General features: G+C 38.9%; 1 protein-coding gene across 5 annotated transcripts in view; it reads right to left on the bottom strand.

Annotated features, from left to right (window-relative positions):
- Nucleotides 1–27,875, bottom strand: part of tanc2a (tetratricopeptide repeat, ankyrin repeat and coiled-coil containing 2a) — a 591,670-nt gene that overhangs the window by 394,050 nt on the left and 169,745 nt on the right. The window contains exon 1 of one of the 5 annotated variants that reach the window (XM_052038523.1): nt 12,569–12,677. The exons of the other annotated variants lie outside the window; for them this stretch is intronic. The gene's annotated coding sequence lies outside the window, so the exon portion shown is untranslated. Of the gene's footprint in view, nt 1–12,568; nt 12,678–27,875 lie in introns of those variants that run through there. 5 annotated transcript variants of the gene reach the window in all.

The following is a 27,875-nucleotide window of genomic DNA, read 5'->3' as shown; positions in this document are numbered from 1 at the left end:
TAGAGCAATACAGCACGGAAAAGGCCCTTCAGCCCAACTCATCCATACCGACCAAGATACCCATCTTAGCTAGTCACATTTGCCCACGTTTGGCCCGTATCCCTCTAAACTTTTCCTATCCATGTATCTGTGCAAGTGGCTTTTAAATGTTGTTATTGTACCTGTCTCAACCACTTCCTCTGGCAGCTCATTCCATATACACACCACCCTCTGCATGAAGAATTGCCTCCCAAGGTCCCTTTTAAATGTTTCGCATCACACTTAAACTTGTGCCCTCTAGCTTTTAATTCCCTTTGCCTGGGAAAAAGATTGTGTGCATTCACCCTATCAACACCCCCCAATCTCTTATGATTCAATGAATAAAGTTCCAGCCTACCCATCCTCACCCTGTAACTCAGGCCCTTGAATCCTGGCAACATTCTCATAAATCTTCTTCGCACACTTTCCAGCTTAATGATGCATTTTCCATAACAGGATAACCAAAACTGTACATGATACTTAAGGTGCAGCCTCACCAATGTCTCGTACAACTGCAACATAACATCCCAACTCCGATTATTCAATGCCTTGACTGAACGAGGCCAGTATGTCACCGTCTACCTGTAATACCACTTTCAGGGAACTATGTACTCGTGCTCCTAGGTCTTTGTGTTCTACAATAGAGTAGGGCCCTACCGTTTACTGTGAAAGTCCTAACCTAGTTTGACTTCCCAAAATGCAACACCTCACACTTAGCTGGATTGAACATCATCAGCCATTCCTCAGCTCACTTACCTAGCTGATCAAGATCCCCTTGTAATTTTTGATAACTGTTGATACCACCCATTTTAGTGTCATCTGCAAAGTAATAAATGCTAGATTTGCCATTCTAGTGCAGTCATCTTAACTGCATTATAGTCTATTAGAATTTCAGCTGACTCCATCACTGCAATTAATGGAATAATTTTTAAAAATATTTTACATTTACTACACCCTTTTTATTTGTTTTCTCTTTACTAGTCCAATGTTCATTGAATGGCTACCTGACCCCAGCCTGATTATGTGTAAGCTTCAGGCTCAGTATCAAAAAAAGGTACAAGACACGATAGTGTTGACTACTGCAAATTGCCAGCGGAGTCCAGGTAGCACATGTAGCAATTCCTCTCTCTCAATCTATGGTTTCACTGTAACCTGGCTTCACAACCTGATAGGTGATGGGTTCAGGTCATTTACCAAAGAAAAAAAATTATAAATCCTAGGCTTGAGTCAGGTTTGGATTGGGATTTTAATTTCACACCAAATATACCTCTATTCTAGAATATTTCTATATAACTGATGTCAATGTCTCACTCCAAAGATTGGTAGAAGCATAAAGAGGGCAGGCATGGTGGTGTAGCAGTTAGGATAACCCAGTGACCCAGACATTAGCAGTTAGGAAGTTGTGGGCATGCTACGTTGGCGCTGGAAGCGTGGCGACACTTGCGGGCTGCCCCCAGAACACTCTACACAAAAGATGCATTTCACTGTGTGTTTCGATGTACATGTGACTAATAAAGATATCTTATTTATGAGCATAATACGAACTTGTACAGATTTTTTTTATGCCTCCTTAGTGCTTTCTTTCTGTGCTTGAAGAACACAATTCGACAGTTATTTGTGAAGTGAGTCTCTGATGGAATCAGAAAACTGTTTCAAGGATGTCAGGTTAGCATTACTTTAACATGGTGCTTAGTGTTTTGATTAGCCTCACGTTATTCTGTTTAAAATTTCATTCATGGAACATGTGCATCACCAGCCACATAGCCAAATTTGATAGCAAAACCTGGCATTCCCAGTTGCATAGATATAAGCATTAAATTACAAAGATTTTAATGGACAGTGAATGGGTGAAATTGAGACAAATGGATTTCAACTGAGACCAATGCAAGGCATGATAGGTGGCATTGTAAATAGTGTAGAAGACTGCCAAAGGATACAGCAGGATATAGATCAGTTGCAGATATGGGCACAGAAATGGCAGATGGAGTTTTGATCCAAGTGTGAGGTGTGAGGTGTGAGGTGTTGCACTTTTGGAGCTCAAACGTAAAGGGAAAGTACACAGTTAATGGCAGGAACCTTAACAGTAATGATATACAGAGGCATCTTGGGGTCCAAGCCCATAGCGCCCTGAGAGTGGCTGCACAAGTTGATGAGGTGGTAAAGACAGCATATGGCATGCCTACCTTTACTACTCAAGGCATTGAATTCAACAGTCAGCATTATAAAGTTGCAATTTTATAAAACTTTGGTTAGGCTGCATCCAGAGTATTGCATTCAATTGTGGTTGCCCCATTATAGGAGGGATGTGGAGGCTTTGGGTATGGAGGTGGAGGGTGCAGAAGAGGTTTACCAGGATGCTGCCTGGATTAGAGGGCAGGTGCAATAAGGAGAGGTTGGACATACAAGGGTTATTTTCTCTGGAGCAGCAGAGGCTAAGGGGAGACCTGATAGAAGTTTATAAAATTATGAGAGGCATAGACAGAGTAGATAGCAGACTTTTTTTTGTTACACAGAGAATGGTGGGTGCCTGGAATGTGTTGCCGGGGTAGTGGTGGAGACAGATACAATAGAGGCATTAAAGAGGCTCTTAGCTAGGCACATGAATATGCAGAAAATGGGGGGATATGGGCCATGTGCAGGCAGAAGGGATTAGCGTAATTAGGCATCATTAGCTTAATTAGTTCAGCACAACCTCATGGTCCAAAGGGCCGTACTGTTCTCTGAAATAGTTCCCTCCTCTATTGCATGTTTCTGATTTTATCATTCCTGTTTCAAATGAAACTACATTTGGTTCTATAAACTGCTTGGAGCAATTATTAGCTCCACCTTCCAGTCCTTCACTTTTCAAAGATGTAGAAGGATTTTAAAATTCCTGATTAGTTCCCTTTCAAGCTTTAGGATAATTAAAGGGTCAAAACTATTTTGCAACACTATTTTATTATTGCATTATGATTGCTAAATAACACAGTGGCTACCTAATGGGACAACAAAATCAGAACTGATTGAAGTTCATTGATCTGAAACCATCACTTTGTTTTCTTCTCAAGTTCAGTCCATAATAGTGACCCTGAGTTTCCAATTGCCTGCCATTTTAATTCTCTTCTCCATCCCACTCTCACTCTGATCCATCTGTCTGTGGCCTACTACACTGTTCTACAACAACCCCAATGAGGTCTTGAAAAACACCATCTTCCTTCTGAGCACAATGCAGCCTTCTGGACCAGATATCAAATTCTCCAGCTTTAAGTAGCTCACTCTTTCTTTCTGCCTGTGTCAGAACTGGCCATTTTTGTCATTATCCATTTGTGACTTTGACTCATTTCTTTTTAAACTTCTCTATTATCATAGCTGGGCAAGTTCCACAGTCCTATTAGTAGCAACGTACAACTCAAACAAAGCAACATAATCTGCTTTAACTGTGATATTAACCCTTTTGGTCTCATGCTATCAAAGGTAGCATGTTCTACCCATCCATCCCCCACCTTCTCTGCAACTAAAAACGAACCTGTTGAGTCTTTCCAGCATCTGCAGCTTTGATTTTCAAATACTAAAAAACTTTTGATTATTAAACCGGAGTTGCTGGAACATGGACTTCAATTCTCGTAGATCTCCAAGACATTGAGAATAATGTCAGTTGATGTAAAAAATGGGATTTAGTGAGAGAGCGCAGGATGAGGCCTGGCATAAGGACCAATCATCCAAGATAGATCCAGTTTCCACTGGCCAGTTTTTCATGTGTGTATTGACATTTTAGGCATCTCTTCAGGGAGAATTAACAAAAAGATCAGAAAAAAATCTATTGCTAAATAAATGTTGATTTTACAAATTGATGATGATTTTAAGAAACTGAGCTGAACCAAATTCTTCATTTAATGAAAAACTACTGTTATAAGTCAATTAAGGATGTAGTAAACAACCAAAATTTTACTGTAATGTCTTCCATCAGAGGCAGTCTTTCCAGAAAAATCCCAAATATTGGGTACCCAGTACTTGATGTCAATCAGAGGCATGAACAAAACGTGAAAACATTTTATTTTATGAAGAAATTTATGATCTGAAATAAACTGCCTGAAAGGGTAGTGCAAACATATTGAATTCTTAACCTTCAAAGAACTGCACCTCAAAAAGGACAGGACTGTGTTTAAGAGCAGAAAATTGGCATTTGGGAGTCATTAGTCTTAAACTATTCATATTTAACCACTCAACCACACCACTATTATAATTCTTTTTTCAAGAGAATGCTGCATTATCACTACCTTTAACAACAAAAAATAAACTAAATTTCACCTTATTTGTACAAGTATAAAGCAAGTGTGTGTCAGCCCTGACTTAGCTGTAGTACTCTTAACTCTAAACTAGATATTCCACATTCAAGTCCCATTTCAGAGACACAGGACAAAATTTTAACTGTATGCTGAACTCCACAATAAACAAGGTTCCTTCTTTAAAATTCTCATCCTCTATTTCAAATGTCTCCAGATCATTTGCTCCACTCAATTCTAAATTCCCCCATTCCTACAACAATCCAAGGTGCCTCTGCTCCTCCAAGTGACCCAATGTTGGATAACTGAAATCAAGACAAACTCATATCCCACTGCACTTAATCTCATTCCAAGTAGCAAGCTTAAATTATTGTTTTTGAACCAAACTTCAAAACTGTATTGCTAGCATCTTGGGTTGCTTAATGTTGCTCTTTGGTTCTTTTATTTTTTTCAATTATTTTCATAAGTAACAGAATTAGACTAGACCTATGATATATAATGAACTATATAAGACACTCATGTACAGTACCTATCGCAAAACCTCAGCTGTTTCTATTATTCAGTGAGCACCACAGTCATGATGACAAGCCAGAAACCAACTCAGCTAAAACCATCCCAATCTAGTAATTTACTTTAAACAAAAGATGACCTTAATACATGAAAATAAAATATGCAGTGGGGTGTAGGTATGTTTTTAATTGTTTCTCAACCAATTGTTCCATTTCAAATAAAGACAAAGGGGTAGATTTGGCAATAAAATGAATTCATCACAACATGCACAAACATCATCACGTACCTGGGCTCCAGAACTTAATTTTAGAGATGGCAAGGTCAGTCAACATTTATTTACATCATTCATTGTACACCTCCAGTTCTAAGCAGTTGTCAAAATGAAACATGAAGTCAGAGAATCCATAACACATGAATATTTAATGCTGAGTGGCTGCATATTGTACTTTTTTTTCCAATGGGTGTGCGGAGATGCTTGGAGGGAGAGATAGGGCAATCAAGGTTGAATGAATGAGCATTGCATTGTGGAGGAATCAAAGCAAGCTCACGGACAAATAACAGAATTGCCCCAGCCCTTCATTTACTAACAGCAAAATGAATATTTTACTGAATAAGGATATAAGAAATAGTTCCCTGTTTACTACACTGGGCAACCTTCCCACAATGGCTGTGCTCAGTGCTTGTCAAAAAGCCAAATTGAATGGCATCTCCAATACCCAAGTAAGCTCATTGATCAAATCTGCTGGACAAAACAAACCAACCAAGGCAAATGGTCCATAGCATAAACGTTCCAAGTCTCATGCTCTCTCATGCCAAGCCCGCAGGCAAACTTGCTTACTTCAATATGTTGTGTGCTGTAGGAGGGCCACCATCAAGAAAAGACCTATAATTCATTCACAGTATCCGTGGGCTTCATGCTGAAGACATGGCAAGTCATCAGTGATTACCTACTCCACTTTGGGAAATATATTACACGATGACATTGGACATGAATCTCATTTGTCAATGCCAAATGAGATTCACAATATTCGGTCCAAACTGACCACCAAATCAGTTACTTATTTCTTCATACACAGCACAGTAAGTGACGTTGGAGTTCAAGCCTGGGGGTAGTATTAAACTTACCCATCACTGGTGAAGTTAACATTATGCTTGAGTTTGGTGCCATTGCTATCGTTATAAATGAGAACTTCATTATGTTGACCTATACCAAGCAGAGGCACCTGTACAAGTCATTTGAGATGGTCTTAGCTTTATTAATTATAAATTAAATGAAAAAATCTGACTAACAATAAATCACAAAAACAGAACTACAAGGATACCGCATTCCCTCCAAAAAGGCTTTTTAAAAACATGGTTTGCTCCTGTTTTAAGGAGCACACCTGCCAGATGAGTGGAGTTTTAAATATTTTTACATTAACTCCAGGCTTTAATGAGTACTTTGGCTTACTAAAAACAGAATGTAGAGCCGAAGAAAATTAGCTCACGATTTTTTCTTTCAAAGCAATGCATCTTCTCCACCAGATGTACATTAACAATTCCAACACAAAAGTTCGCAGAATCTGTCCTCAGGTCATTGGAAGATAGGAACTTGCATAGTCTTGGAGACAATTCTTTCTACTACAAGATCATAAGAGCAGGGAGTTCTAGATATTCTAGCCAATGTTTATTACTTAATCAGCTTAATCAAATGTGCACTAAAGTCAGACTTAGGATCAATGTGGAAGGAACACAAGTTAAAGTGCCTTAAAAATGACTAAAACTTAACCATTGAGCAGGCATTCTGTCTCCAGCCATGGACAGAAGTACCACCGTTTCACAGGTCAGTAGCAGCAATATATCAGCCAGCGTTTTCTAACCTGAATCCCAATCAAGTATCTTGTGTCAAATTACCTTCTTTGAGAAGTGTCACATAGGTTCAAACTGAGCTTCAACTAATTAATGGTCTGAGTTCTGTTTAAGTGTATTGTCTTCAGTTAGACATTCTAAACAATGGATGCTGACCTGAAATTTCTACAGGTTGACATTCTCCATGCCAGATCACCAGAATCCAGATGTGAAAATAAACAACCTTTGAGATTCACAGTGAAACTGAAGCACACAAGTATACATCTAGTGAAATAATGTAAAAATTGGTTAATTACTCCCCTTAATAACAGTGCTGAGGTGACAACATCTGAAATATTAATGAATTTATGGAGTAATGTACTATTTCGAAATAGACAGTCATGAAACTCAAAATAAAAGTGTGTCCCTCAGTCAATGGCACTTAAAATTAAATATATATATGCATTTCAAAGGATCACAATATTTCACCACAATAGAAATACATAGAAAATTCCCAAGCTCCAAGATAGCTCAAGAAATTTATTCAGGTGACCCTGGTTTGATCTCCAGTCTGCTCCAGTTGTCAGATAGGGTGCAAGAGAAGCTCAGAAACCCTGTACAAGAAAAGCAGCTAATATTGCTGTCTCAAATCATTAATTCCTTCACATCAGGTGGAGGTATAGAAGCAGCCTTAGCCATATAGATCCATGTTCAAATACCTTGCTGAGGCTCACAAAAAACATACATCCATGTGTCCTGGCCACCAAAGCTCAACTGTGACCTAAAAAAAGTGTATCCAGCAAGGAAGTGTAATCTACTGAAGAATTGGAGAGACAATAAAAAAGCTGTTAGGTGAAAAGATATTTCAGGTGCATTATACAACTCAATGTAGATTCAAATGCCAAACAAATCTCACTTTGGTGAAGTTTCTCTGACTTACATTTCTCTTAAGGCCCAGGTCAAACACACAGGCTCAGATCTACTTCTCCTAATGCCATTGAATAACCGGATAATGAAACAACACAAATTCCACATGCCTCAATACCTTATGCTGTAGTCTTCACTTGAATTCATAGACAAGAAGAGCTTATTCAGAACAGAAGAGCAGTCAGCATTCACTGGAAGGAGCACTTAGGATTTTCAGTCTGACTCTAGACTCAACTCAATCCCATAGCAAACTGTCCTCTACAATCTTGCCACAAATCTGAAGAAAGTTTGAAGACGTCATCTCACTGCTCAAAAAAAATAAAGCCTCTGATGCAGACAAAATCCCTACTGAAGTGGTAAGACATGGCAAAGAAATACTTCTAAGATGAATCCACAACCTCATCTCAAGTAGGGAGCCTGCCAGGGGGTTGCAGAGATACCATAATCATGACAGCTTCAAGGAAGGAGATATCCAGAATAAAAACAGAAAATGCCGGAAACACTCAGCAGGTCAGGCTGCGTCTGTGGGAAGAGGAACAGGGTTAACATTTCAGGTTAAAGACACTTAGTCAGAACTGGAGTTAGAGGAGAAATTGTTCATTAAAAGCTCAGTCAGACAAATGAATGGGTTGGTGGAGGGAAATTGTTTAGGGCCTTTGTTCGAGGAAGAAGCACAGGGCCTCAGACCATCCTGATGTGGGATGAAGGTGTAAAGGGATTGTACGTCCATGGTAAAGATGAGCCGGCTGGGACCAGGGAATTGGAAAGCATCAAAATGGCAGAGAGTGCCAGAAGTGTCCTGGATACAAGTGGGAAGGAACTGGACCAAAAGAAAAAGAATAGAATCAAAGTAGGAAGAAACAAGTTTGGTGGGGCAAGAGCAGGCTGAAACAATGGGTTTGCAAGGGCAGTCCTGCTTGTGGACTTTGGCAGGAGATTGAAGTGGGCTGTGCAGAGCTGGAAGCTGTGGAGGAAAAAAAATCTCTCAAGGATATGAGGTCCATGACTGTCTGGGAGACCATGGCCTGATGTTCGAAGGTGCTGTCATGATCCAAAAGGGAGGTATAAGGAAGTGCCTGAGAACTGACATCTGGCCTCTGCAAGATAGAGGTCAGTTCATCAGAACACAACAGCACCAACCCTTGTCAGCAGGTTTGATGATGATATCGGGGTTGGTCATTGAATGGACTGCAAGATCAGAAGGGGGTAGCTTAGAGTACAAGAGTGGAAAAATCAAGACAGCAATGTCACATCAACAGTTATCAATGAATGGATCTAGAGGGTAAGCAGCTAGAAAGAAACATCCAGGTGGATAGAGAATACTGAAGATAGGTGAAAGGATTCAATGCTTGGGTTGAAGGGTCCTCGCTAAAGAAATGGGCACACAGCCAGCGGCAGTAGAAGAAGAGTTCAATGTCATGTTGAGCTGGGAATTCATTGAGATGGGACATAGGAGGACAAAGCAGAGGACTGGTCATTCGGGATCAGAGAGGGGAAGATCAGAATGGATAGTGAAAACATGGCAGGAGGTGGGACTGGGGTAAGGAATGGGATCTGAGGAAAGTGGAGGGGTGAGAAAGATCCAGACAGATATAGGAATGCAAGAGCTGTTGAAGTTACAATTGTTGATGTCTAAAATGGAGGGAGGGAGGGAGGGAGGGAGGGAGGGAGGGAGAGAGAGAGAGAGAGAGAGAGCGAGAGAGAGAGAGAGAGAGAGAGAGAGAGAGAGAGAGAGATCAAGAGCATACATGTGCTGCGCATGGCATTGAGTATGGATCTAAGGCTGCAAAGAGAACAAAGCCTCAAAAGATGTTGGTGGATAGTTTCGTCACACCTGGGTGGGTCCAAATTGTGAAGGGCAGAATTTCAGTTGGAATCCACCTGGGACAAGTTGGAGCTGGAGACAATTGCTTACAAAACAGATATGCCTGTGGAAGTGGGTTTTGATCAACACCTTATCAAAGACAAGAATGGATGTAGAAACCACTGGGGGTGAACAAGGCAACAGGGACAGGTGGAAATCCCAAAGAGCAGAGTAGAGCTTCTGACAAAGGATCTTCGACCTGAAAAGTTAACCCTGTTCCTCTTCCCACAGATGCGGCTTGACCTGCTGAGTATTTGCAGCATTTACGCTTTTATTTTCAATTTCCAACATCTGCTACCTTTCTTAAAATTTTCAAGGAGATACCCAGTTGTGGTGATCAAAGGGGTTCTCTGCCATCTTCCCCAGGAAAAATCATTGTGAAGATCTTCATCAACCACTTTCTCCCAATGGACAACAAGGTTCTTCAAGAGTGACAGTGCAGATTCCATATATCAGGAGATATAATAGACCTGATCTTCACTGTGCTATATTCCAAAAGGACATGAAGGCAGCAATACAGACCACTGTACATGGCCTTTTTCAACCTCAAAGAGGTTGTCAAAATTGGCAGTGGTCAGAAATTCATAACCATTGCAATTTTATTTACATTTGTTACCATTAAAGGTATTGTATGCATAATTTTGCTCGCAAGCAGGATTATACTTTGTTTGCTTATTACTGTCAAGAAAATAATAGACAAATGAACATCACTATGTGGTATTTAAATAGTTGTCGGCTTCCTAAAAGACCAACAATTTCAAATCAGTCCATCCTACTTGCACAAAACACAGCAACTTATACAACCCTTCCCAATTCTCAAAAAGTTATGATGTAATGAACAAATACGAACCTTTGAGACAAAGGCATCAAACATTTAAATCTCTGCAGAATGACATTTGTCATTTGGAGAAGCAATAGAATGAGTTCAGGCCGATGACGAAGGATGATAACAATGAAAGCAACACAGAAATGGAGGAGGCATGTAGCAGGGGTGGAGTGTGGCAGGGATGAGTTAGTTATCATAGCAGCAGTCAAAAGTACTTAAATCGTGATTGCAGGATGGAAATACATCCGAGAAGGTGGCACATAAAAGGAATCAAAGATCTGGCATAGAAGACAAGGTAGCAGGAAGAGTGGGTATCATGAAAAGATGGCATTTTTTGGGAGGCAGGAACAAATTTTAAAATTTAATTGCTTTTAACATTGGAGAATTAACAATATGGACAATAATGCTGGTAGAGGAGATACAGGTTAACCACAGAAATAAAACTAAATTTGGTAGCTAAATCACAATATCTCCAATGAGAACAAAATAGCATCAATACAGCAGACAATATGTACATACTAACTATATACATGACAAATTTGTCAGATAATTTCATCTTTCATCCTTGCTGAACTGAAATCATCATGGACTGAACATAAATTATAAGCAAAACCTAGTGCTGCAAATGAATCTTCTTTGGTCCAGTGCAGTAATTAAATTCTACTTTAACATTCATTACTCAAAATTCAAACTGCATCAACTCCAGCAAATGGTTTAGAATATAATATGTGCACATTTTAGTCAGCGGAAAGGTATTCAGTACTTAACAGGTAAATGCAATGTTCAATTCCTTCTACTTAATTGGACCATGATATTTTTGACAATATCTTTCCTCAGACATCAACCTGAAAGCTAACCTAAATGGTATTTCATCTTTTTCTAATCATTGCTAGACCTTGAAATTACAGTAAAGTAAATCTCAGTGATAATTGCTTGAGGTCACAGTAACAGCTCCAAAAAGAACTAAATTTGTTGATGAAAATCTAGTTTCTGCCCAAAGAAGACCGAAAAAGTACTCAATTACAACATTTTAAACACTGCGTCTTGCTCCAGTTTAGAAATCCTATCAGTGATGCCTAATTCCAACCCTTACAAGGGAACAATTCATTCATGAGTACTGCACATCTGGAACCTTTGACAGCTATGGTACATAATCAACAATTAAGCTTCTCCAGGAATGTGTTCCTGTTTTCTCTTTCATTTAGTTCTATGACAAATGGTCTCTTGCCAACTGACTTGTCTGTCGCCTTTTCATTATTCAAACACTATTTAACTAGAATGACAAGACAAAGAAAGTCATGCAAAACGTGCACAAAATTAAATGGGTCTGCGGAAAAAATTCCATTTTTAAAACGCGAGACGCTGGCTTCACTTTATAATACAGATAGATAAACGTTTCTCTATCATGAAGCAACAGTTATACACAGAACTTGCCACCAACATATCTTTCCAGCACCAAATTTGGACATTTCCTTCATTTCAGATCCTCCCCTCCAGCTGCAAACATGTTTTTTTTAAATAGATCATCAAGGTTGGTTTGGATGAGAACTATTCTCTTTAATTCTTCCTCAGAACAAAATCAGTCCCGCACTGCAGCTACAATGAAACTACAGCTATATACCAGTATGGTCCTACATCTTATAGACTTGAACCTCATTATTTTCCTTTTGGCAAAACAGTCTTAATTACACTCAGCTCTCTGCCTGCATTCCGCAATAATAACCACCATTTTGTTTCCAGCGTATACAAGACAGATTTGCAATTCTGTCTTATTAGCATATTGTCTAATTTAGGCAGAAAGCCATTGAAAAAGACACGTGCGGAAAATGGAGATTTTATCATGGGAGCAAGTTTTGCATATACTGCACTGGTGGCATTTGATCTACAGGTCTATAACATCAGCCTGGTACCCTTTTATTCCTGCTTCTCTCAGCCTTAAAGCTCATTTCATTGTGCCTTCAATAATAAAATCTCTAAATCTACACATCAATATTTGCAGCACTCCTCCTTAAGAGATTTTTGCACAACAGATTCTGTCATTTGTATTTCTCTTACTTGCTGCCCTTCTGTGAATACCATTTACATAGCACACTTCTTTGCAATTTCAATTTTAAAGCAGAGATTAACCCACTTTCTCCTCTTGTCTTCCTGATTTTGTCCCTGTTCAATAAAGCCAGCCTACCTCCCAGTCTCCCTCTGTTTTGCTTGCCGTGATGATGTACTGGCATCAGATACCTAGAAAAATATGACTGAAGACAAAGCTATACAGAGATCCAACCCTCTGCAATCTCTTAACTGCAACTATTTCCCAGAAGGAATGTGATTGCCACCCACCTTTTTGCCTCGCGCACAGTGAAGGTTACACATATTCCACTGAAGGAGCCACTGCAGCATTTTCAGCAGCAGACAAAGGCGGCAACGAGCTGGTGTAAGAGCAGAACAAATGGAACAAAGCAGCAGGAGCTCCAGCCATTTACTGCAGTCGTTATGCATTGAGTACAGTGCTTTCAACACCACCAGGTGTCTACGTAAAACCTTGCAGCTGCAGTGGGATAGTTAATATCTTTACGCCAAAACATCTCATTTCCTTCACACATCTTAACCCTTTCACTAACAAAACAGCAAACAATCTTGGTAAAGACATTACCATAATACCACTAAAGAACTGCTCATCAGTCAATAATGTTTTAATATTTTGATCAACTGCATAAGGTATAGAAGCATATGAATGCTTCACAACTACTTCTAACCATTCTCCATCTTCCAATTCAATTCACATCAGTTCTACCTAAAAATGGGATAGTTGTACACATCTGGTTGTTACTACCAGTTTTAAACCAGCAAAGCCATGAATTTTCTGCCTTCATTAATCAAAGAATCTTATCTGCATGACATACTGTTCTTGTTATTACCACCAAGTCTGTACTTATACCACCCCCTGAATGGTCACCAGAAGGTGTGCAAGTTATTCTTCCTTCCTTAACCTATGCTTGGTGCTCTCCACGACTGCACAACTAGGACTGTTAACTCAGCATTATGTAAAGTTCTGACATAAACCTACACCTTCCATTCTGCAGCACAGCACTTCAGTTTGCCTTAAGAAATGCACATATTGAACACGTTAAATGTGTGCAGTGCTTTTATTTATACAAAAAATTCCAAAGCACTTGGAATTTTTTAAAAGATCAATTCCAACAGGGGCAATGTAGTGATACAGCCCAAAACAAGAAAATGTAAGCCTGTCGCAAAAATAGAAGCAATGGATAAATGAATTTCTATGGATGATAAAAAAATTGTTCGGACAAGTTGGTGACCAAATAGGGTGGTGGATGGGAAGTCATTAAGGAGAACACTCAAGTAACTGAGTTTAGAAGTAGCTAAGCATGGTTAGGGAAGAAACAGAATACAGGAAGAACTCAGCGAGGTCAGCAAGGTCTCGATCCGTAACATCAGCTGACATCTTTTGCTTCCACAGATGCTGCTTGACCTGCTGAGTTCTTCCAGTCTTCTGTTTTTGTTCTAGATTGCAGCATCTGAAGGTGGGGAGAAGGCAAGAGAATTGGGCTGAGAGGGAAAAATCAGCCATGATCGAACCGCGGAGCAGACTCTATGGGCCGAATGGCCTCATTCTGCTCCCTTGTCTTATGGTCTTATCTGCGGTCTCTTGTGTCTTCAGGCATGGCTAGAGGTTTGAGCAGTTGAGGAAGAAAGAATAGATTGAATGCAAGCTCATTAACATACAATATGTACATGAGAAAATAGCTGAAGTTTGCCCTACATTAAAATACCTTGTTTGCAGGTCTTTATTGACAGTGTCTGCTTCCATGACCCACCCAGAACTTTAGACTTTAATGTTATATGAGTATATGTTCCACTTATAAAGCAGCGCTGACAGAAAATGCTTGACATAAGTACAATAACTGTAGCGATGTTGGCAAAAATGGCAGTAACCTTTCACACAGCAAGCTTCTACAACATCCAAGAAAGGAATTTATTTTAACGGTGCCTGCTATTAATAGAGAGCAGCAAATTCTCAGTTCCCCGATTAAAATTTATCCCTCAAACAAAACCACCATTTAACTACTTGTGGGATCTTGCTGTGTGAATGATGTCTATTACATCAGTGACTTCCAAGAGAAAATACATTGGCTGTGAAGCATTATACAAATGATGGTGCTTCCCCTCTGTCGATGTTGCAGAAATGTCAGCACGTTGCTGGCTTGTAAAAACAAAATACTTAACAATTTCACAGAAACATCAAATAAAAAAAGGACCAAGATGGGAATGGGACCATTAAGGTACTGATAACAAAATACTGCCAGTAACAAAGTGAAAATGGCAGGGTATAAGGAAAAGAAGTAGTTGGCCATTTAGCCCCTGAGCAGCTCTGCCATTCAGTAAGATTGTAGTTGATCTTTTACCTCTGTGCCAGAAATATTAAATCAATTTCTTGCTTTGGTATTTTCCAATAGAATATAACAGGTGAACACAACAGTGAAAAAGAGACGATACTGGGGGTCCTGAGTTATGAATGACCTGACTTACAGAAATCAGACCACACAAATTCTCCTACACATTTTAAAAGCACTTTTCAAGCTAGTAATAATAATAATAAAATGTTTTATGGTATTCATTAATGACTGGATACAGTATATAATTCCATTAGTTTAATTATGGGTAGTATTAGGATGATTATTCAATGAAATTAAATCATAGCAAATTTATGTACAGTGATACAACATGGGTAGCTATAGAAATTGGATGATTCTGACGTTATAGAGAAATTGGCTTACAGACAGTTCTCAGGATTGAAACCCTTGTGCAACCCAGGGACTGCCTGCATGTTAAATTAATTCATCAAAAAACAAAAGTCCTGGTCCAAATGGATGGTCTTGATGCATTTTTTAAAAATCTAGTGAAGAAATAGCAGGGACAAAACTACATGTATATTAAATATATCATAGAACGAGGTGTCATGCCAGAATACTGGTAGATCGCTTTTATCTCTATTTAAGGGGAAGGGGGGCTAGAAAATGTCTAGGGGTTTATAAACTAGCCAGTTCAAAATTAACAGCAAGGAAGATTCTGGAATTGCTACTAAAGGAGAGAACATAAAAGTGCCTGCAAGCAAAAAGTACGATAACGAGTAGTTAGCATGGATTTCAAAAAAGACAATCTTGCTTGACCACTTTTATTGAATTTTGAGGCAGTAATATGGAGAACAAACAATATTAATGAAGTACAGGTAGATCTGCTGTAACAAACATTTCCATAACACCAGTTGGCTATAAAACGATTGATGGATTAGGGAACACTACCTGCATTATGAAGGCCACATTGGTTATAGTGCGATTTATCCTGTTTAAATCTGTGCTTTGCAGATAAATGCAACCTATAATGCGACTTACTATGACGCAAGGTTTCTTAGAAATATAACTATCACTTTCAGCAGAACCACCTGTAGATGCAATTTATCTACATTTTCCAAAGATCTTTGATATAGTAACCCAATAAAAGACCGCTGAATAAGATCACAGAATGCAGTCAGCAGACAAATAGCAGAAAGAATTGCTGGCTTCAGGAGAAAAAGGAAATGGTGGGAGTGAAAATTAACAGTGGAAGGTGGCAAATAGCATATTCCACAAGGATCAGTGTTGGGTCCGGTGTTGTTTTGCATTAATGCTCTAGATATTGGAGTAAAAGAAAAAACAATTTTTAAGTTTACATATGATACCAAATATTGAGGGATAATGGGGGACAGACAATCGTGAGGAAGGCTGCAACAAGTTACTGGAAGACATAAGTAAACCTATTAGATGGACAAATATTTGGCAAATGAATTTCAACACAATGAATGCAAGATACTACATTTTGGCAGGAGAAATATTTACTGGTAAGTGCAAGATATCCCTAGTGTATTTAGAAGGGAATTGATGTCCAAGTAAAACAACGACACAAGAGACTGCAGATACTGGAATCTGGAGCAACAACCTGCTGGAGGAACTCAGCAGGTCAAGCAGCATCTGTGGGAGGAAAGGAATTGTCGATGTTTCACGTCAAAACCTGCATGTGAAAGAGAACAGATTATAGGGAAACAAGTGGGAGATTATTACTTGGAACCTGCAAATCTAAATCAGCTCAAGGAAATAAAAATAATCTTGGCATACAAATACGCCAGTCGTTAGTAGTGAAATGGCAAGTTGGAAGGATCATCAAAAAAAAGATGACAATCCAAGCACAAGGACTTATTTCAAGGGGGACAGAATTGAAAGGTTATGCCAAACCTGTATCAAACTTTGTTTAGACCACAGTTGAAACACTGCACATAGTTCCTCTTATCATATTATAATAAGGATACAGAGCATTGGAAGGGGTGCAGAAAAATATTTCAAGGAGGATACAATAAATGCAAAGATGTACATATCAGAAGAGGATGACAGTCGCCCTTTCCTTGAGAAAAGGAGGCCAAGTGTTGTGCTAATAAAAATTTTTGACAGAGTAGAGACAGAAAGATCATTACATTTACAGGGAAGAGTATAACTAGAGGCAATTAATATGAAATTCTATAGCAAATTTAGAAGAAACGTCTATACACAGCAGCTATTTTCCCATATTTTCTATTATGACATAGGAGTTTTTGCCAACTCTCAGAGCAACGCCACCAATATCATTTCCCCATTTGTTTCCCTACAAGCTATTTTCTCTCACATGCACATCAACTCCCCATCCAGACACACTAGGGACAACTTACACTTGCCAATTAACCTCCCAAACAGCATGTCCTTGGGACACAGCAGGCAATCAGAGCACCAGGGGAAACCCAAATAGTCACCGAGAAAACATGCACACTGAAGGTCAGGATCTAACAGAGTCACCAAAACCATGAGGCTGCAGCACTGCCTGCGATGTCACTATGCTGCCTTTTACTCAGAGAGTGATGAGGACGTGGAACTCGCTACTGTACAGAACGGATGAAGTGAATAGTAAATATACATTTAAGGGTAGGATGGACAAGCATGAGGGAGAAGGAAATAAAAGACAACACTGACATTAGGAACAATGCAAGGAGGCTCAAGCTGAAATAAATGCCAGCATGGACCAATTGAGCCAAATGGCCTGTTTTTATACCATATATTCCATGAATCCTAAGTATCATAAATACAAGTACATTTCCTGGCCACAAAATATTACTCATTATCAAACCTTCAGCACACATTTTATATTCACTTATGCCATAAAAGGACAAATAATTTGTCATACTTTAATTTCATTGCCAGTGGGGATGCAATAACATTTCAGTTCCATCTCCCCTTGGTCTCAGGTGAAAGACAAAACAAATTGCAATCATTTCTACTTTACTGTTTTTGACAATAAATTAGGGATGCTGACCAATTAAAAAAATAAATTCAGTCTGTCACATTTTTCACAATACACTGCTAAACAATAATGCAGCAATATTTTTCAATGGTTCAAAAGAAAGCACTTTGATTTTAATTCTGAACAGCCTAATAGAAAATGTTCTGCCATAATAACCTATGACATTGTTCAAAAATTTCATCTTTTCATATCCTTCTACTAGCTTAATCTTTTTCTGCAACATACCTTGGTCTACTATCCTTCAAATCTCTCCAATTCAAGTTTCCTAAACATTCCTACTTCACTTTATCCCAATTGTGTAGTCAATTATCAAATAGTCTATGCAATAAGGCTAGTCTTTTACAGATATGATACAGCATCCACTTGCATGTATTGTCAATGGTACCTTACATCACCTTAATAATGATTAAAAGCTAACAGTACGACAATTATTCTGTTTGTTTGGACATGTTATACCCAGATGATATTCCACACGTTGCAGTAGACTCCAGTTTTGTCACTGTGCTGGAACAACTTGACTAGAATAAAAGCTGGTTCTGGAGCACACTTCTTCAACAGTATAACTGGGAGATTATCACAGCATCTAATCATTGCTCTATCTGTACACTCAGTTGTCTGGAGACACAAAACACGGCAGATGCAGGAATCTGGAGCAAAAAAAACAAGCTGCTGGAGTAAATCAGCAGGCCAGCTAACATTTGTAGAGGTAAAGGGAAAGCCGATGTTTCAGGTTAAACCCTGCATTAGCACTGAGAGTGCAACTCAGTTGTTTCTTGATATCACATCGAGTTAACACAACTTCTGCTGTTATATTCTATCTCCTTTTTAATACAGGTCAATTTTCAATTTGCTTACCTAACTACTTGTTGTACCAACATGGTAACATTGTGTTTCATGTACTTTTGTGCAGCATTACTCTGTAGACCCTCTCTATTTAAAAAATATCCTGCTTTGTTACTCCTTTTCAAGGTGGGAAACCTCACAAATCCCTATATTGTATTCCCAGTTGGCAAATATTTGCACACTTGCTTAACTTATCCATAACCCTTCGCAAACTGTGGCCTCAGAACCTGCTTTCCCACCTCCATCTTCTGCAAATTTGGCTGCAATAAGTTAGTAACATAGACCAGAAGTAGTTGAGGCTTCAGTAATATTTCAGTTTATCAATCCCGAAAATAATCTACTTATCTCACCTCTGACGATTAGCCAAATTTCTAGCCATAATTACACCCAATACCATAAGCTCTTACCTTACTTTGTTAACTTCTTACGTGGCATTTTATATAATGCCACCTGGTTGATCTGACCTGAATCTACCCTACTTAACATGGTGGAAATGCTATGTAACATGCAAGGGAGTCTCTGTGAAAACAAAATTTTGTCTCCACAATGTCTGTGAGATAGTTAATCCACCAATATTATCATGGACAGATAAAAGTAAAACAGGTAAATCTGTAAATTCAAGGTCAAGTAAGTTAATCTCTCCTGTTGGTTGTCACACCATCTGCGACAGATCAGTCTTGTAGTTATGCTGTTCAGAACTCTTTTCATGGTGGTACTTTTGTTGACGGATGTGGAAACTTTCATCCAAAATACATGTTGCTCTCATGCTTCCTTCAAGTAGTTTCCAACATGGGAAAGTATCAATTAATCAGTCAAGGGAGGATGAAAAATAAATATCTGAATACAAATTTTATTATGTTGCATGACACAGAAGAATTCTAGTTCAATTTACTACTGCAAAAATTCAGCTTTATCCTCAAATATACACCATTTTAAAACTAATTGAAAATCAAAATTTTACCACCTAACAAATATTATAATATTCAACAGGTCAGATAGCATCTGTAGAGGGAGAAAGATATTAATATTTCATCTGATGAATCATCACTGACCTGAAACAACAGGCCAGATCATGCTGATTTTTTAGCTAGCAGCACATCCAACAGCATCCAATCCGACAGCAGTTCCATACCAAGCTGAGGTGCTGGATGAACTTCGTTATCCAGCCTGAGTTGTACACTGCGTTGGTTATCTAGCATAGGCATATTGAACAGGTTTGAACCTTTGTTAAGAACACAGGTGATGCTCATGTCTTTTTCCTCCTTTTTAAAATTAACATTACTATTTCTAATTTATTGACACAAGACAAGTGTCAAATAATTTTTTAAATTTTAATTATTTTGTTGTTTTTTTAAAACTACTTTTAAACTTACTTCAATTCTTTAGCTGGAGATATTTAGAGGCAGCAGAAGAGCCCCTCTGACAGCAGAAACAGTCAGAAGGCCATCATGAGGAAGGGGCCTCAAGATCCATCGCCTTCAGCCAGGCCTCCAGCACACAGGAAGCTGCATGGCTGCAAAGTATTAATGCAGCTGGCAGCTCTCCTGCTGGAAGTGATTGAGATGCAGGCTATGTCAGGCAGTGGCCAACCTGTTAAATCATTTCTCTCTCCACAGAAGAGCTTGATCTACCGAATATTTCCAGCATCTTCTCATATTTCAATCTTAGAACACGAGCAGTATTTTCCTTTTATCTACAAAATATTGTTCTACTGAAGTCTATGTTGAAGATTCCAATGCTAGACCATTCAAGTTCATTGGCACAATATAGTAAAATGTCTTGGGACACTGTTCCAAGGTGTGCAGCCACCGCAGATTTAGTGTGCTTTGTTCATCTTAAACAATGGGATAAGGTGGCTTTCATCCAAATATGGTATGGTTTTACTCGAGGATATATCAACAGGTATTGGTAGATTGATCTTCAACTTTTGTTTTCTTGATGTCAACAGTCACCTAGACACTGTCCTCTTCATTTTAAACTCTATTTCACTGAAAAGCAACCAAAAGGTCAATACCTACAGTTTACCCAATTTCAAAGGAGCAAGTGTGAAGACAACCGAAGGAGAAAGTGATCGCATATTCCTAAGGTTAGGATTTAAAAGCAGGTAAACTATAAACAAAAGGACAGACTATGAAAGGATTTAAGGCCCTCAGATTTAAGGTCCTGTGGTGAATCAGAATATCAAGAAAGTGAACCTGCAAGGTGCAAAAATGTATGAAGGCAAGTATATCTGCAGAGGAAGACTCAGAGTGCTGTTCACAAACTTAGGAATCCAGAAATGGCACATGACAGAGAGAAGAGTTGAAGGTCAGAAATGCAAGATGGATTGCATCAAACAGGTTTTTCTTGTACCCTGTCCAGGACTGACTGAGAACCGGAAATAAATCTTCTGATAGAGCTGCTTTAATTCTTGGAGAAACAGTGTTGAGGAAAACAGAAGTACTTAACCAAATTACAGGCAAGTCTTAGCCATCTGGGGTAATACAAGAGGAAGTCCCAAAGTGTCTACAGAAAATCAAAGATTACACTCATTGGTTTCCCTTGAAAAATGTGGAGAAACAGCTTGAGTAACAAAGAACAAGGTTTTATTAATGCATGGAATCAAGATGCAGTAATTTGGCTAATTACCCTAAAAGATTGCAACTTGATGGAAGTTGCAGAATTATAGTATGATTATCAGTTGGATCTCGTTGTTAAGAGACTGCTGACATGAAAAGGGGAAATGAGGGAAAGAGAAGATGGAGCCCTAGAAAATACTCAAGGTAAGAATGAAAAGTCGGACAATGATCAATCTGAGATGCTGCCCAAGAGGAAACTAGACATCTATAAAGACAGCTTTAGTAGAAAAACATAAACAACATGTTTACACAATGTCAGCATCAAATGTTGTTGGATGCTTTGAAATGCTGAACATAAAGTTTGAAGATTTGTTGAAAACACTCAGCGGTAGAAACATGCACACACACATTAGCAACCAACACGATCGCCAGGCATGGTGATAACCCTGAGAGTAATCAATTTTTCAACAAACGGTCATACAAGTTGACAAGTGCTTCTACAATTTAAGTAATGTTCAATCTAAGAAGAATTCTATTTAATAAGGAATGCATGTTAAATAATGACAAGGAGAAAGGAGAAAGTGGTGCCAGAGTGCAGTGCAGGGAGGGAGGTAGCAGTGGTAGCATTAACATATTAAAGCAAAGTTATAAAAAAAAGAGATTAGAGAAAACTAATTTGGAGAACAAGGGAAAATTACGACAGGATTAAGCATAATAAAGCAACTTTTGCACAGAAAAGGAATAGTGATAATCAAAAAAAACATTTGATTCTAGAAACTTAAAATAAAAATTTGAAAATGCTAGAAATAGTCAGCAAGTTAGGCCGCATCTGTGGGAAGAGAAACAAGAGTCAATATTTCAAGTCTAAGACCCTCTGAGAAATGCAGCCTGACCTGCTGAATATTTCCAGCATTTTCTGCTTTTGTTGTAAAGGAATAACAATGGTAGGGCTGTTAAATGTAAAAGTCGAGAATGGCAGAGGCTGAGCCAACAGCAAATATACTAAGCAAGTTTTTAGGAAGGAGGTGGATATTGAATTAGAGAGGTAAATGTGGAACTGTAAGGGAGGAATTATTTATTTTTCCTGGATGAACATTATATCTGTACCTCACTTAACACAGATAAATTCCCAGGAATGAAAACACCAATGGAATCAGTACTAGAAGGAGTCATTGAGGCATATATACAGACAGGACCACTGTGCTGACAATCTAGCATGAATTCCTGCTGTCTGTCAACACACTATGCATGATCCCTAGCAACAGCCCACACTCATCATGCTGGCTGGCATGCAGCCATGTACCCCACATTTTACTACTGAATGACTGCACTTCACCCTGTCCTGTCCAGCATCAGCCCTCACAGTCAACCTCCCCACAATGACTCATGGTCAATAAATTGCTAGGGAAGCAGTAGTGGAAGACAGGATTCTTGTCAGGTTCCCAACACGATGCACCCCAAGCAGATGTCCAATTTGAAATACTGGAGGATGCATACCCATGAGTGAAGGACCAGGAGCACTACAGCAAATCAGTGCTCTGTGGGGTAGTGCCAAGTTGGGGTATCAGTGTACTCCAGAATTACTCTAACTTAAAACAGACAGTTGGATCCAATTTTACAAGATGTTGTGAAAACAATAAAAGTGTCTTCAAAAAAAAATGGGAACGGGTTCATTAGTACAATGTCAGTTTTCGTGAATGGTCATTGATCTGAAATGTTAGCTCTGCTTCTCTCTGCACAGACCTGCTCGACCTCCTGAATACTTCCAGTAGCTTCTGCTCTACTGCTGGTAAACCATTAGGCTTAAAATTTTAATGAAATTACTAAGCAATTGCCAAAACACAAGTTAATCATGTTTGCAATGCTTCCAACCATACAGAATTCTAAAACCATATAGAAAAAAAAAATCAGCAATTTAAGACTTTGATATCATAAGCGACCTATAGTAAAGATAGCTACACATCAAATTAAGGAATAAATAGCCATGCATATGAAATAGTTGTAGGACTGAAATTACGTAAGAAATTGTGATAGGATTTTCACTTTTACACTGGGATTTGAAATCTTATACTAATTCCATGTCATCAAGTTGCACAGCACAGAAATGGAATCTTCAGAACACTATATCCATGCCAACCTTTTTGCCCACCTTCACTAATCCCATGCCCTGATTAGGATCTTTATCCCTCTTGCCTATTTAAATGCCTCCAAGATGAAGGCATGTTCTATCAACCACTCTAAAAAAAACTTAGCCCTTTAAATCTCCTACCTCTCACCTTAAAACTATGGCCTCTTGTTTGTCATTGTGTAGGAGTAAGTTAACAGTACAAAGTTCTCCAATTTAGACAAATAGCAGCACCTATAAATCATTTATAACTTTGTTTTCATTTCCTCCATACCCAGAGAATTAAGCTGTCTGAGATTAAGACATTAGACAGATGGCAGTCCAGTAGGTCGCCAATTTACCATAGAGACTGGAATTTTTCACTTTGGAAAATCACAATATACCTAGCATAGGCATTTGTAAGTGTCTGGCTCATTATTTCAGCACCACATAAACCAACTGATCACCCTCTAAGGAGAATTTGAGATTTTGGTTTCAATGCAACAAAACGAAACCAGAATATGTGGCTATTATCCTTGTGCTACTAAAACCAATAACATATTTTGATAGCCCTACAAATTAGATTCATAGAGATAGATTCATACAGCCCAATAACAGGCCCAACTTGTCCGCACCAACCAAAATACCCATCTAAACTAATCCCATTTGCCCGAGTTTGACCCATATCCCTCTAAACCTTTCCTATCCATGTACCTGTCCAAACATCATTTAAACATTATTATTGTAACCACCTCTACCACCTCCTCTGGCAGCTAGTTCCATTTTCCCACCACCTTCTGTGTGATAAATTTCTCAGATCCCCTTTAAGTCTTTCCCTTCTCACCTTAAACCTCTGCCCTCTAGTTTTAGACTCCTCCCCAGGAAAAAAATGCGACCATCTACCACATCTATGCCCCTCAATTTTTATAAACTCCTATAACATTACCCCTCATCCTCTTTCACTCCAGAGAAAAAAAAGAGTCCCAGCTTATCCAATCTCACCTTAAAGTCTCAAGCTCTCCAGTCCAGGCAACATTCCTGTAAATCTTTTTCTGCACCTCCTCTAGGTTTATAACATTCTTCCTACAGAACAGCTACCAGAAATGCACAATACTCTAAGTCCAGCTTTTCTAATAATTTGTACACCTGTAACATGGCATCCCAACTCCTATACTCGATGCCCCATCCAATGAAGGCAAACATACCATAATGCCTTTCTTCATCACTCTGTCTACCATGTTGCCACTTTCAGGGAACTATGTATTTGTATCACAAGGTCTTGCTGTTCAATAACATTTCGGAGGGTCCTGCCAGTCAGTGTGTAGGTCCTGTCCCAATTTAACTTCCCAAAATGCATCATTTCACATTTGTCTGAGTTTAATTCCATCAGCCATTCCCTTGCCCGCTTCCCCAGTTGATCTAGATCCTGTTGTAACCTTAAGCAACCTTCTTCACTGTCCACTACATCACCAATGTTGGTGTTGTCTGCAAACTTACCAATTATGCCACCTACATTCTCTTCCAAGTCATTGTTATACACGATGAACAATAAAAACCCAGCACTGATCCCTGCAGCACACCACTGGTTACAGGCCTCCAATCTGAAAAGCAACCCTCCACTCTCATCCTCTACCTCTTAGCACCAAGCCAATTTTGAATCTAATCTGGATCCCATACTTTCTAACCTTCTGGACCAGTCTACCACGCGGGACCTTGTCAAAGGTTCTGCTGAAGTCCACGTAGACAACATCCACTAACCTGCCCTTGTCAATCCTCTTGGTAACCTCAAAAAACTCAATCAAATTTGAGAGACCTGGTCTCCCATGAGCAAAACCACACCGACTATCCCTAATCAGTCCTTGCTTTTGCAAATAAATCCTGTCCCTCAGAATCCCTTCCAGTAACTTTCCCTCCACTGATGAAAGTCTAACTGGCCTGTACTTCCCTGACCTGTCCTTGCAGCTTTCCTTAAATAAAGGCATCATGTTAGCCATCCACAAGTCTTCCTGTACCTCACCCATGAAGACACAAAAATCTCTACCAGGGCCCTTGCAATCTCATTCTTGCTTCCCACAATGTCCTTGGATATATCTGGTCAGGCCCTGGGGATTTATGCACTTCAGGACCGCCAGCACATTGTTATCTCAATATGCTTTAGGATTATCACTGTTTTCTTCTCTAAACTCACTAGCTTCCATCTCCTTCTCCACAGTAAATCAGTGGAACCATCGATAAGACTACATTCCTTACTTGAGATAGAAGCTGCAATTGTGAGAATGTGACATCTTCAGTCAAGGGATGGAAGACCCTTATGGAGTCAATATGTGTAAGCATAGCCCTCAGATTCTGAAGCTTTGTTCACTGGAATGTTTTCACAAGATAATGAGGGTAAAAATACAACAACTACTGCACTAAACACAAGACTTACAAATTATATTAGTACATATATACAATTCACAACTGAAATCCTCATTTTAATGTGTCAGCTCAGCTGATGTAGATTTATAGATTTTAGGAAGTGTTAAATGCAATGGGCTACCAAACTTCCATAGAAGAGACAAATGAGGTATCACCAGTTTCATATTGAAGATTTCTGTATTCTTCCACCATTTCCTTTCATACCTTGTGCTCCAAATCCAAGTAGAAGTAAATAAGGTAACTGGTTATAATTGGTCAAATAACTGATTAGAATACTGCAGAGACCTGCCTTTATAATCTACAGCTTCAAATGAATTTATTACTATTTTATTTGTAGTAACATTTGAACATTTTCTGCATGGTTAAAGATAATTAAGCATTTGATTACGATAGGGCAACATGGTGTGATATCTGACTGAGATATCCATACTTGGTTTTAGTTTTCAGTTAAGCTTCCTCTCCAGGTTAAACAATAAATCACAGTCAGTCAATTAGATTATGGTTAATTAGTATTTTTATACTCGGATTTTATTGCAATGAAATTATTCACTAAAGTCTGCAGAACTTACCATGTTGCTTATTTAAAGCTGCACTTTTCTTTTATGCGGTGATTTTCATTACTACACCTACATTATCTACCTACTCAGGAATTAAATGATTTAACATTGCTGCCGCATGGCTGCACCTTCACATAATTTTCAGTTCCACTGCCGAATACTACACATCATCACTCAGAAACAGCTATAGAACTGAAGACATATATTGGTTACGTTAAAGTGCTGCTTCATATTTTCAGGAACAACTCTACAGTACCGATTTAAGGGTCCAAAGTGAAAAACTGATCTTTCACACTTTGTAAATTGCAGCAAACGAGTGACTATGTCTCGTGCCTTAGCTGCCTCCTCCTGCAATTCAAATTTGCAATTTGTGACTTCTGCAAAAGTTAATTGAAGTGGAGCTGCAGTATTTACCTTATGCCACTTTGCAACATATTTAAACTCAAAGTATTCCATTATCTCATTTGTCTGCTTCACATTTCCTGTCCCACATGCAGGCAGGAAAAGTCTGCCAAAAAATTGCTTCATATAACCAGTAATGCCAGCTCTCGTCTTCACATCTTAAAAGGTTAAAGGGGATTCAGTGCATGGGTGAGAGTAATGAATAATATATTACTCATTGCTGGTCATGTCAGGTTTTGTTTTTGTTAATGTGATTGAATTTGCAGAGCTCTCTGGTGAATGGCTATCCACATGCGTTTTAGTAGAGATGACAGACAGTAAAAGGATTCTCTTGCAGCACAGCTGCTCCATAATATTGAAAATATCAGGATTTATTTTGCTTCCTTGCAGGATTGGTTCTGTGTCCATTAATTAGTTATCTTTTAGTAACAATTCCTTGTGAAGGGAAAAGAAAAGCTAAACACAGCTGGCAAGTTTCAAATAAAACAAATTCTATGTCATTGGTATTGGGAGTCTATTGGTTGCAACAACATCCTTTCGTTTCTTCTTGTCCAGTCCATCGCAAAGCTCTGTAAATATTATATTTGAGTATAAGTAAGCCCTGTAAATATTATATTTAAGAATAGTACAGTACTGATGTAGCCATGAGATTATTTGCACTGCATTGAAGATCTCCTTTCAACGGAGGAGAAGGGCATTATTGAAGATCCTTGTTATGACATTTAAGACCATATGAATTGGAGCAGGTAATTCAGTCCCTCAAGCCTGCTTCAATAGGATTATGGTTGGTTCAAAATTCACAAGACCACTTTACTGCCATATCCCTTACTCATTGGAAATCTATCACAGCCTTAAATATACCAAGGCACTCTGCTCCCATGACTCTGTGGCAAAGAGTTCCAAAGACTCCTTATTATGAAACCATACCCTGCAGTTCTGGCTTTCACCATGAGAGGAAACACCTTCTCAACATTTACCCTGTGTCGCCCCACATGCTTCAATGAAATCTCCTCTTACATCTGACAACCCCTCCATACACTGAATTATCCAAGTGAATCTTCTTTGAACTGCCTGTAATAACATATTTTCTTAGATGAGGGAACCAAAATTGTTCATAGTACTCTAGATCTGGTCTTACTAGTGCCTGTACAAGTTCAGTTAAGACTTGGAGACACAAGAGACTGCAGATTCTGGAGCTGCTGGAGGAGCTCAGCAGGTCAGCCAGCATCTGTGGACGAAAATAGACAGTCGATGTTTCAGGTCAAGACCCTTCATCTGGACTCCCGACTTTTATACTCCAACCACTTTAAGTCCAACATCACATTAGGCTTCTCTGATACCTGCTGCACTTGCATACTAGCTTTGTGTTTTATGCACAAGGA

Source organism: Pristis pectinata, chromosome 25, assembly GCF_009764475.1.
Source record: "Pristis pectinata isolate sPriPec2 chromosome 25, sPriPec2.1.pri, whole genome shotgun sequence".
In the NCBI taxonomy this organism is placed as follows: domain Eukaryota; kingdom Metazoa; phylum Chordata; class Chondrichthyes; order Rhinopristiformes; family Pristidae; genus Pristis; species Pristis pectinata.
The sequence above is the reverse complement of the archived record's forward strand: the minus strand, read 5'-3'. Positions and strand labels throughout refer to the sequence as shown.